Here is a 13,012-nt window from a genome sequence, read left to right as displayed (position 1 = left end):
GTTATAGGACAGCACCAAGTGACCATTACTGAGGAACTAATGGCAATATGAGCCCAGCATTATCAATATTAAGATTTAATTAATGTTGAGCTCTTGAGCTGCACATATAGAAGATATAGGGTTCCTCATATTATTTCCATGGTTGTGTGTGTGTGTGTGTGTGTGTGTGTGTGTGTGTGTGTGTGTTGAAATGGGGGCAGAGCTTGAGTCATCCAAGTGAGGTATTAATGATAACCCTAGAGAATACCCTTCTGAATTAGATAAATATATAAATTAAAACATAAAAGCAATATGTTTATGTTCATATAGGGCATATAATATAAATTAAGATGCAAACATGGACTAATAAAATTCGAACAGTTAATGAAAACAGGTTAAAGTTTACAGAAAGCATCAGGCCATAAGTTTATAATGGTGTAATACATGTATTTGCCATGTCAGATTTAATTGCTGGGCCCAGGAGTTGAGGGCATGCTTAATTTCTTGAGTACTTGGTTTGAAAAACAAAATATATTTTAGATTAATTTCATCTTGCTTATAAACAAGACACTGGAAATTCATGTTGGAAACCTTTTATCAGTTTATTAAAAATGAATCTGTTTTTCAAAATTGTTATGAGCTTTGACTCTGGAATCATAAGAGCACAAATCTGGGTTTAATCTCAGCTTTACCACTTATCAACTGTGTTATCTTGGATAGGTTTCTTAACTTCTCTAAACCTCATTCTCCTTACCTGTAAAATGGGGTTAGAGAGAGAGTTATGTTAAGTAATGTATGAATAATGACTGTCACATACTAGGTGGCTTAAATATAATAATTTCCTTGTACATATTAGACTCAGTGTTTTTATGTAACATAGAGATGATAATGCCTTTCCTATTTCAGAACTGTTGAGAAAATTAAATATAGTTATTTGAAATTGTTCTGCAAACTGTAAGTCACTTCACACGTTAGGTTCATATAACCGTAGGTGATATTTCTAGAGCAAGAAGACTTCTTGGCACAATTTAATTAGCATTGTGTAGGTGGCCACCTATCCCTCCTACATATAAGGCCTTTTTTCTTTTCCTAAATCATTAAGGTGGTGAGGATTAACCACACTATTAAAAAAACCCCATGGTGTATAATGCTTTAAACTTTTCAATTGGCACTACATAAAATCACCCATTGTTATATTTAATGTAGTAGCTGTGTTCGAATAAAGAGGGCATTTTTGTATTTGACCACATATTTAATTGGGCTTCAGAAACTTGTGTTTCACAACAGGAATCACTGAAAGCGTGTGATGATTAAAGAGGAAGGCCTGGGGAAAAAAGAATGTTGCATGGTTTCCTGATAGTGAAGATTTGATTGATTGATTCTCCAAACGATTTGTTACTTTAGAGGGAAAAAAAATTTTCCCACCCAGAAGCCTTCCCTACATCCCTCTCAAGTGGTCAAATAAATAGCTTGTTGGAGGAAGTGTAACACTTTTATAGACTGACTATAATTCAATGTGCAGGAAAATTTGCTGATGAAACTCAAAATTAAAATAATAATAAAGCCTATCCAGAGAGACCATTCTTAATTCTTGCCTGAATTATGCTGTATGCCCATGCTGCTGACATAAGTGTTTGTTTAAAGGTCCTGGATAGTTTGCCTTTATTTTTGAACTATTTCAGATCTTCTCTCTCTAGTTCTTAGAGTGATGAATTGATATGTGTGTTTACTTAGTGTGGAAGTTCAACAGAATAAAAGATCAGATTGTTGAGGGCAAGGCAATAAGAGAGGGCCTCTTAGAAAATTTCTACAGGAAATTTCTAAAGGAATTTCATTCAGGTAGCGAAGTTTCAACAGCCCTATAATAAGATCTGAGCCAAACTGACAAACCTCTATAGAGGTACTGGGTCTTTTGGCACATGGTCAAATGAGAGCAAATAAAGGTATGGAGCATTGCACCACTTCAGGGTGAACTGAACACTTGGTTATTTCTGTGGTTTCTAGGTATTATTGAGCAATAGACTGACCTGGGTATCTTATTAAAATAGCAGATTCCTTGGCTCCATCCCTTAGATTCTGATTCAATTGATCCGTACTGGGGCCCAGTTATCTTTAGTTTATTTACTGATTCTAATGAGGTGATCTTCTGACCACATTAGAGAAATACTGACAAGGTGATGTAGCCTTGTAGTCTAGGCTTGAGGGGTTAGGCCCGGAATTCTAGTGGGCACTATTTTTTCATTAGCTCTAAACCACTGACTAGATAGAGGGACAATAGAACATAAAATCTTTTTGACTGCATGCCACACTCCATTTTGTTCCACAGACCTCCAAACATCATGATTAGTTTTTTAAAAGATAGGTAACATTTAGTTCATTAAGAGTAGTAGTTCTAAAATTTGGTTTAGGGAAAAATGCCACCCTCCCCATATCCTTTCAAAGGGCCCACAGAGTCAAAATATTTTCATTATTATATGATTATATTATTTCACTTATTCAGTCTAATTCTCTCCTGAGGGTGCAGTGGGAGTTTTTCTCAGGCTACATGATATGTGGTGTCATTGCTCTAATGATTAATGGAATACATGCTTATATATTCCTGTGTTTTAAAATTTTCCCAGATTTAATTTCTAATATGGTGTTGGGCTCAGAAAACAATAACCCCAAATTAAGTCCTCAGAAGTAGCTTCAGAAGAAAAAGATTTTCTCTGATCTTCCCCTGTTCTCCTGTCTCTCAGTCCTAGTCTTCTCCAAGCCTAGCCATACAAACTAGGGTCCCTCTTCAAAGCAGGAAGAAGAATTAGTGAGATTCAAGACAGGCTATTTGAAAATACAAAGTTAGAAGAGAAAAAGAAAAAGAATCATGCCTGCAAGATCTAGTAAATTTAAGATCTAGTAACTTAAAACCGCATATTTAAGTTATTGGCCATAAAGAGTTAGAGAGAGAGAGGGATGGAAAGTTTATTCAAATGGATAATAACAGAACTTTGCAAACCTAGAGAAAGAGATAAATAATCAAATACAAAAAGGATATAGAACACCAAGCAGATTTAGCCCAAAGAAGACCACCTGAAGGAATTTAAAAATCAAATGCCAAAAGGTTAAAGATAAAGAAAGGATTCTAAAAGCAGCAAGAGAAAAGAACAAATACCATATGATGGGGCTGCAATATATTTGGCAGCAGACATTGCAGTAGAAACCTTACAAGTCAGGAGAAAGTGGCATGATGTATTTAAGGAATTAAAAAAGATATTCTATGAAAATGAAAAACAAAGTAGGAGGAGCTATACTTAAATTAGGCAAAATATATTTTGTCTGAAAAACTATAGAAACAAAGAAGGTCATTATATAGTGATATAGGGTCAATTCTGCAAGAGAATGTAACACCTATAAATATAATGCACCCATCACTGGAGTACCCTGGTATGTAAAGTGAATATATAGGACCAAATGGACCTAATAGACATTTGACAGAGCATTTCATTCAACGAGTGTGGAATATACATTCTCCTAAGCACATGGATGATTCTCAAAAGTAGACCATATGTTAGACCACAATACATTTTAAGAAATAAAATAATACAAAGCATCTTCTCTTAACGAAATTAACTAAAATCAGAAATCCATAGCAACAGGAATTTTGGAAACTATAGTAACACGTGGAAATTAAAAAATATGCTCTTGAATGATCAGTGGTCAATGAAAAGATTAAGAGGTAAATTTAAAAATTTCTTGAAACAAATTATGATACAAACACAACATTCTGAAAGCTATGAGATACAGTGAAGGCAGTACTAATATGGTAGTTTATAGCCAAAAGTGTCTACATCAAAAAAGAAGAAAAGCTGAAATACATAACCTAATCATGCATCTTAAATAAGTAGGAAAAGAAGAACAAATTAAACCCAAAATTAGTAGAAGACAATAAATACTAAAGTAAGTGTGAAAATAAATAAAATTGAAATGAAGAAAATAATACAAAAGACCAATAAAACAAAAAGCTGGTATTTTGAAAAGGTAAACAAAATATACAAAACTTTAGCCAGACTAAGAAAAAAAGACAAAATGCCCAAATAACTAAAATAGAGATGAAAAGGGAGACATTACAACCAGTACTGCAGAAATCCAAAGGATCATTAGTACCTGCTATGAGCAACTATATGCCAATGAATTGGAAAATATAGAATAAATGAATACATTCCTAGGTACATATAGCTTACCAAGATTGAACCATGAATAAATTGAAAACATAAACATAAATAACAAGTAATGAGATCAAAGCCATAATAAAAAGTATTTCAGAAAAAAAAAAGGACTGGTCCTGATGGCTTTACTACTGAAGTCTACCAAGCATATAGAGAAAAAGTAATGTGCATCCCACTTAAACTATTGTAAAAAATACAGGCAGAGGGAATACTTCCAAACTAGTTCTAAGAGTTCAGTAGTACACTGATACATAAACCACACAAATACAAATAAAGAAAGAAAGAAATTACAGGCCAATATATCTGATGAATATTGATGCAAAAATCCTCAACCAAATATTACTAAACAGAATGTAAATTTACATGTAAAAGATCATTCATCATCACCAAATGTGTTTAATTCCAGCAATGCAAGGATGGCTCAATATATGCAAATTAATGTGATGTATCATGTCAAGAAAGATAAAAATCATGATCATTTCAATTGATGCTGAAATAGCATTTGATAAAATTCAACAACACTTCATGATGGAAACTCTAAAAACTGGGATAGAAGGGACATTCCTCAACATAATAGAAGCCATATATGGCAGACCCACAGCTAGTATTATACTAAATGGGGACAAATTAAAGCCTTTTCTCTGAGATCTGGAGCATGACAAGGATGCCCACTATCACAACTGTTATTCAACATAGTACTGGAAGTCCTAGCTAGAGCAATCAGATGAGAGAAAGCAATATAGTACACCCAAATTTAAAAGGAAGTAAACAACTTGTCCTTGTTTACAGATAATATGATCTTATATTTGGAAAAAACTTAAAGATTCCACCAAAAAAAAACAATTAGAACTGATCAACAAATCCAGTAAAATGGAAGAACACAAAAGCAACATACAAAAATCACTAGCTTTTCTATATGTCAACAGTGAACAATCTGAAATAGAAATAAAAAGTAATCTTATTTTAATAGCTGTAAATAAAATTACATACCTAGAAATTAACCAAAGAAGTGAAAAATCTCTACAATGAAAACCATAAAACAAAGTAGTAAGATATTGAAGAGAAAAAAATATGAAAAAATATTCTATGTTCATAAATTGGAAGAATAAATATTGTCAAAATATTCATACTTCTCAAAGGAATCTATAGAGTCAATGTAATTTTTATCAAAATATTAATGACATTCTTCACAGAAATAAAAAAAAAGAAATCCTAAAATTTAGATGCAACCACAAAAGACACAGATAACCAAAGCTATACTGAGCAGAAAGTACAAAACTGGAAGAATTATGGTACCTGACCTCAAATTGACCTACAGAGTTATAGTAACCAAAACAACATGGTACTCAATAAAAATAGACACATAGACTAATGGAAAAGGATAGATAACTCAGAAACATATCCAGACATCTGCAGTGAGCTCATTTTTGACAAAGGTGTCAAAAACATATGTTGGGAAAAGGACAGTCTTTTAATAAATGCTAAGAAAATTGGATGTCTTTAGGTGGAAGAATGAAAGTAGATTCTTATCTTTCACCAGATACAAAAATCAAATCAAAATGAATTAAAGACTTAAATATTAGCACTCCAACTATGAAAGTTCTAAGGGTAACCCTGGGGTAACTGTCCAAGACATCAGACTTGGAAAAGATTTCTTGAGTAATACATCAAAAGCACAGTCAACAAAAAAAGAAATAAACAAATGGGACTACTTCAGGATAAAAATCTTTTGGACAGCAAAGGATATAACCAACAAAGTAAAGAGGCAACCCACAGAATGGGAGAAAATATTTACAAACTATCCATCTGACAAAGGATTAATAAGCAGAATATATAAGGAGCTCAAACAACTCCATAGGAAGAAATCTAATAGTACAATTAAAAATGAGGAAAAGATCTGAATAGATATGTCTCAGAAGAAGAAATACAAATGGCAAACAGATGTAAGAAAAGATGCTCAACATCATTGATCATCCAAGAAATGCGTATAAAAACTACAATGAAATATCATCTCACCACAGTTAAAATGGCTTATCTCCAAAAGACAGATAATAACAAATGCTGTTGAGGATGTGAAAAAAACAGAAGCCTTATACACTGTTGGTGGGAATCTAAATTAGTACAACCACTATGGAGAAAAATTTGGAGGGTCCTCATAAAACTAAAAATAGAGCTACCACATGATCCAGCAATCCCACATTATCTATTTATCTGTTGATGAACACTTAGGTTGCTTCCAAATCTTGGCTATTGTGAACAGTGCTGAAACAAAGATAGGAGCATAGATACCTCTTCAATATACTGATTTCCTTTCCTATGGTTGTATATACCAAGTTGTGGGATTGCTGGGTAATATTGTAGCTCTATTTTTAGTTTCTTGAGGAACCTTCAAACTGTTCTCAGTAGTGGTTGTACAATCTACATTCCCACAGTGTGCGAGGGTTCCACTTTCTTCACATCATCGCCAGTATTTATTACTGCCTATCTTTTGGATAAAAGTCATTTTTACTGGGTGAGACGATATCTCACTGTAGTTTTGATTTGTATTTCTCTGAAGATCAAGGAAGTTGAGCTTCTTTTCATATGCATGTTTGTCACATGTATGTCTTCTTTTGAGAAATGCCTATTCAAATATTTTGCCCATTTTTCAATAAAATTATTAGGGTTTTTCCCCTATACAATTGTGTATTAGTCTTTTTATGCTGCTAATAAATGCACACCTGAGGCTGGGTTATTTACAAAGGAAAAGAGGTTTAATGGGCTCACAGTTCCAAATGGCTGAGGAGGCCTCACAATTATGGTGGAATAAGGAGAAAGTCATGTCTAACATTAATGTTGGCAGGCAAAGGGAGAGAACTTGTGCAGGGGAACTCCTCTTTATGAAACCATCAGATCTCATGACACTTATTCACTATCATGAGAGCAACATGGGAAAGACCCATCCCCATGATTCAATTACCTCTCACTGGGTCCCTCCCATGACACATGGGAATTGTGGGAGCTACAATTCAAGATGAGATTTGGATGGAGACACAGCCAAACCATAATATTTGACCCCTGGCCCCTCCCAAATCTCATGTCCTCACATTTCAAAATCAATCATGCCTTCCCAACAGCTCCTCAAAGTCTTAACTAATTTCAGCATTAACTCAAAAGTCAAAGTCCAAAGTCTCCTCTGAGACAAGGCAAGTCCCTTCTGCCTCTGAGCCTGTAAAATCAAAAGCAAGTTACTTACTTCCTAAATACAATGAGGATATAGGCATTGGATAAATACACAAATTCCAAATGGGAGAAATTGGCTGAAACGAAGGGGCTAAAGGCCTTAATGCAAGTCTGAAATCCATTGGGGCAGTAAAATCACAAAGTTCCAAAATGATCTCCTTTGACTCCATGTCTCACACCTAGGTCATGCTGATGCAAGAGATAGGCTCCCACAGCCTTGGGAAGCTCCACCTCTGTGGCTTTGCAGGGTATCTCCCCCATCCTAGCTGCTTTTATGGACTGGCATTGAGTGTTTGCTGCTTTTCCAGGTGAATGGTGCAAGCCATCGGTGGATCTGCCATTCTAGGGTCTAGAGGATGGTGGCCCTCTTCTCACAGCTCTACAAGGCAGTGCCCCAGTAGGATTTCTGGGTGGGGGCTCTGACCCCACATTTTCCATCTGTTCCGCCCTATCAGAGGTTCTTTATTAGGACCCCATCCCTGCAGCAAACTTCTGCCTGGTCATCTAGGAATTTCTGTACATCCTCTGAAATCTAGGCAGAGGTTCTCCAACCTCAACTCTTAGCTTCTGGACACCCACAGGCTCAACACCATGTGGAAGCTGCCAAGGCTTGGGGCTTCCACCCTCTGAAGCAGCAGCTTGAGCTGTATCTTGGCCCCTTTGAGGCATGGCTGGCGCATCTGGGACAGAGGGCACCAAGTCCCTAGGCTGCAGAGAGCAAGGATGCCGTGGGCCCAGCCCAAGATACCATTGTTTCCTCCTAGGTCTCCAGGCCTGTGATGGAAGGGGCTGCCATGAAGACCTCTGACATGCCTTGGAGACATTTTCTCCATTGTCTTGGCAATTAACATTTGGCTTCTTGTTACTTATGCAAATTTCTATAGCCTGGTTGAATTTCTCCTCAGAAAATGGGTTTTTCTTTTCTAGCGTATTGTCAGGTTGCAAATTTTCCAAACTTTTATGCTGTTTCCCTTTTAAAACTGAATGCTTTTAACAGCACCCAAGTCATCTCTTGAATTCTCTGCTGATTAGAAATTTCTTCTGCCAGAGACCCTAAATCATCTTGCTCAAGTTCAAAGTTCCACAAATCTCTAGGGAAGGGGCAAAATGCCACCAGTTTTTTTTTTTTTTTGCTAAAGCATAGCAAGAGTCACCTTTACTCCAGTTACCAACAAGTTCCTCATCTCCATCTGAGAACACCTCAGCCTGAATTTCATTGTCCATATCATTATCAGCATTTTGGTCAAGGCCTTTCAACAAGTCTCTAGGAAGTTCCCAACTTTCCCACATTTCCCTGTCTTCTTTTGAGCCCTCCAAATGGTTCCAACCTCTGCCTGTTACCCAGTTCCAAAGTCACTTCCACATTTTGGAGTAACTTTGGAGCAGCACCCCACTCTACTTGTACCAATTTACTGTTTTAGTCTGTTTTCACACTGCTGATAAAAATATATGTGAGACTGGGTAATTTAAAAAGAAAAAGAGGTTTAATCAACTCACAGTTCCACATGACTGGGGAGGCCTTACAATCATGGCAGGAGAAGGAGAAAGTCACATCTTACGCGGATGGTGACAGGCAAAGAGAGAGAACTTGTGCAGGGGAACTCCTCTTTATAAAACCATCAGATCTTGTGAGACTTATTCACTATTATGAGAACAGCATGGGAAAGACCAGCCCCCATGATTCAATTGCCACCCACTGAATCCCTCCCATTACATGTGGGAACTGTGGGAGATACAATTCAAGATGAGATTTGGGGGGGACACAGCCACACCATATCGTAGTATTTAAGCTCCTTTTACATTCTGATTACTAATCTCTTATCATATAGATATTTTGCAAATATTTTATCACATTTTTTAAGTTGTCTATTCACTTTGTTGATTGTATACTTTTGTGTGCAGAATCTTTTTAACTTGTCGTGATCTCATTTGTCCATATTTGCTTCAGTGGCTTTGCTTGTGGGGGTATTGCTCAAGAAATTTTTCCCCAGTTCAACGTCCTGTAGATTTCCCCAATGTTTTCTTGCAGAAGAATCAGACTTGGAGGTTTTAGATTGAAGTCTTTAATCCATTATGTTTTGATTTTTGTATCCAGTGAGAGATAGGGGTCTAATTTCATTCTTTTGCATATGGATATTCAATTTTACCAGCACCATTTGTTGAAGAGATTGTGATTCTCCAGTGTAGGTTCTTGGTAATCTTTGTCAAAAACGAGTTTACTGTAGGTGTGTGGATTTGTTTCTGGATTCTCTATTCTGTTTCATTGGCCTATATGTCTGTTTTTATGCCAGTACCATGTTGTTTTAGTTACTATAACTCTGTACAATTTGAAGTCAGGTAATGTGATTCCTCCAGTTATACTTTATGCTTTTTTTTTTTCATTATACTTCAAGTTCTAGGGTACATGTGCACAACATGCAGGTTTGTTGCATATGTATACATGTGCCATGTTGGTGTGCTGCACCCATTAACTCGTCATTTACATTAGGTATATCTCCTAATGCTATCCCTCCCCACTCCCCACACCCCATGACAGGGCCCGGTGTGTGATATTCCCCATCCTGTGTCCAAGTGTTCTCTTTGTTAAATTCCCACCTATGAGTGAGAACATGCGGTGTTTGGTTTTCTGTCTTTGTGATATTTTGCAGAGAATGATGGTTTGCAGCTTCATCCATGTCCCTACAAAGGACATGAACTCACCCTTTTTATGGCTGCATGGTATTCCATGGTGTATATGTACCACATTTTCATAATCCAGTCTATCATTGATGGACATTTGGGTTGGTTCCAAGTCTTTGCTGTTGTGAATAGTGCCAAAAGAAACATACATGTGCATGTGTCTTTATAGCAGCATGATTTATAGTCCTTTGGGTATATAACCAATAATGGGATGGCTGGGTCAAATGGTATTTCTAGTTCTAGATCCTTGAGGAATTGCCACACTGTCTTCCACAATGGATGAACTAGTTTACACTCCCACCAACAGTGTAAAAGTGTTCCTATTCCTCCACATCCTCTCCAGCACCTGTTGTTTCCTGACTTTTTAATGATTGCCATTCTAACTGGTGTGAGATGGTATCTCATTGTGGTTTTGATTTGCATTTCTCTGATGACCAGTGATGATGAACATTTTTTCATGTGTCTGTTGGCTGCATAAATGTCTTCTTTTGAGAAATGTCTGTTCATACCTTTGCCCAATTTTTGATGGGGTTGTTTGATTTTTTTCTTGTAAATTTGTTTAACTTCTTTGTAGATTTTGGATATTAGCCCTTTGTCAGATGGGTAGATTGCAAAAATTTTCTCCCATTCTGTAGGTTGCCTGTTCACTCTGATGGTAGTTTCTTTTGCTGTGCAGAAGCTCTTTAGTTTAATTGGATCCGATTTGTCAATTTTGGCTTTTGTTGCCATTGCTTTTGGTGTTTTGGACATGAAGTCCTTGCCCATGCCTATGTCCTGAATGGTATTGTCTAGGTTTTCTTCTAGGGTTTTTATGGTTTTAGGTCTAACATTTAAGTCTTTAATCCCTCTTGAATGAATTTTTGTATAAGGTGTAAGGAAGGGATCCAGTTTCAGCTTTCTTTTCTTTTTTTTTTTTTTTTTTTTGAGACGGAGTCTCGCTCTGTCACCCAGACTGGAGTGCAGTGGTGCGATCTCAGCTCACTGCAGGCTCTGCCTCCCAGGCTCATGCCATTTCTCCTGACTCAGTCTCCTGAGTAGCTGGGACTACAGGCACCCGCCACCATGCCTGGCTAATTTTTTTGTATTTTTTTCGTGGAGACGGGGTTTCACCGTGTTAGCCAGGATGGTCTCGATCTCCTGAACTCGTGATCCACCCACCTTGGCCTCCCAAAGTGCTGGGATTACAGGCGTGAGCCACTGCACATGGCCCAGTTTCAGCTTTCTACATACAGCTAGCCAGATTTCCCAGCACCATTTATTAAATAGGGAATCCTTTCCTCATTTCTTGTTTTTGTCAGGTTTGTCAAAGATCAGATGGTTGTAGATGTGTGGTATTATTTCTGAGGGCTCTGTTCTGTTCCATTGGTCTATATCTCTGTTTTGGTACCAGTACCTTGCACACAAAGGGAAGCCCATCAGAATAAGAGCGGATCTCTCAGCAGAAATTCTACAAGCCAGAAGAGAGTGGGTGCCAATATTCAGCATTCTTAAAAGAATTTCAACCCAGAATTTCATATCCAGCCAAACTAAGCTTCATAAGTGAAGGAGAAATAAAATCCTTTACAGACAAGCAAATGCTGAGAGATTTTGTTACCACCAGGCCTGCCTTACAAGAGCTCTTGAAGGAAGCACTAAACATGGAAAAGAACAACTGGTACCAGCCACTGCAAAAACATGCCAAATTGCAATCAAACTAGAACTCAGGATTAAGAAACTCACTCAAAACCGCTCAACTACATGGAAACTGAAAAACCTGCTCTTGAATGACTACTGGGTACATAACAAAATGAAGGCAGAAATAATGGTGGTCTTTGAAACCAATGAGAACAAAGATACAACATACCAGAACCTCTGAGACACATGTAAAGCAGTGTGTAGAGGGAAATTTATAGCACTAAATGCCCACAAGAAAAATCAGGAAAGATCTAAAATTGACACCCTAACATCACAATTAAAAGAACTAGAGAAGCAAGAGCAAACACATTCAAAAGCTAGCAGAAGGCAATAAATAACTAACATCAGAGTAGAAATGAAGGAGATAGAGACACAAAAAAACCCTTCAAAATATCAATGAATCCAGGAGCTGGTTTTTTGAAAAGATCTGCAAAGTTGATAGACCACTACCAAGACTAATAAAGAAGAAAAGAGAGAATAATCAAATAGAAGCAATAAAAAATGATAAAGGGGATATCACCATCAATCCCACAGAAATACAAACTACCATCAGAGAATACTATAAACACCTCTACACAAATAAACTAGAAAATCTAGAAGAAATGGATAAATTCCTGGACACATACACCCTCCCAAGACTAAACCTGGAAGAAGTTGAATACCTGAATAGACCAATAACAGGCTCTGAAGTTGAGGCAATAATTAATAGCCTACCAACCAAAAAAAAGTCCAGGACCAGATGGAATCACAGCCGAATTCTACCAGAGGTTCAAAGAGGAGCTAGTACCATTCCTTCTGAAACTATTCCAATCAATACAAAAAGAGGAAATCCTCCCTAACTCATTTTGTGAGGCCAGCATCATCCTGATACCAAAGCCTGGCAGAGACACAATAAAAAAAAGAGTATTTTAGACCAATATCCCTGAGGAACATCGATGCAAAAATCCTCAATAAAATACTGGCAAACTGAATCCAGCAGCACATCAAAAAGCCTATCCACCATGATCAAGTTGACTTCATCCCTAGGATGCAAGGCTTGTTCAACATATGCAAATCAATAAACAAAATCCATCACATAAACAGAACCAAAGACAAAAACCACATGATTATCTCAATAGATGCAGAAAAGGCCTTTGACAAAATTCAACAGCGCTTCATGCTAAAAATTCTCAATAAACTAGGTATTAATGGGACGTATCTCAAGATAATAAGAGCTATTTATGACAAGCCCACAGCCAATATCATACTAAATG

This window comes from Pan paniscus, chromosome X, assembly GCF_029289425.2.
Source record: "Pan paniscus chromosome X, NHGRI_mPanPan1-v2.0_pri, whole genome shotgun sequence".
NCBI lineage: Eukaryota > Metazoa > Chordata > Mammalia > Primates > Hominidae > Pan > Pan paniscus.
The sequence above is the reverse complement of the archived record's forward strand: the minus strand, read 5'-3'. Positions refer to the sequence as shown.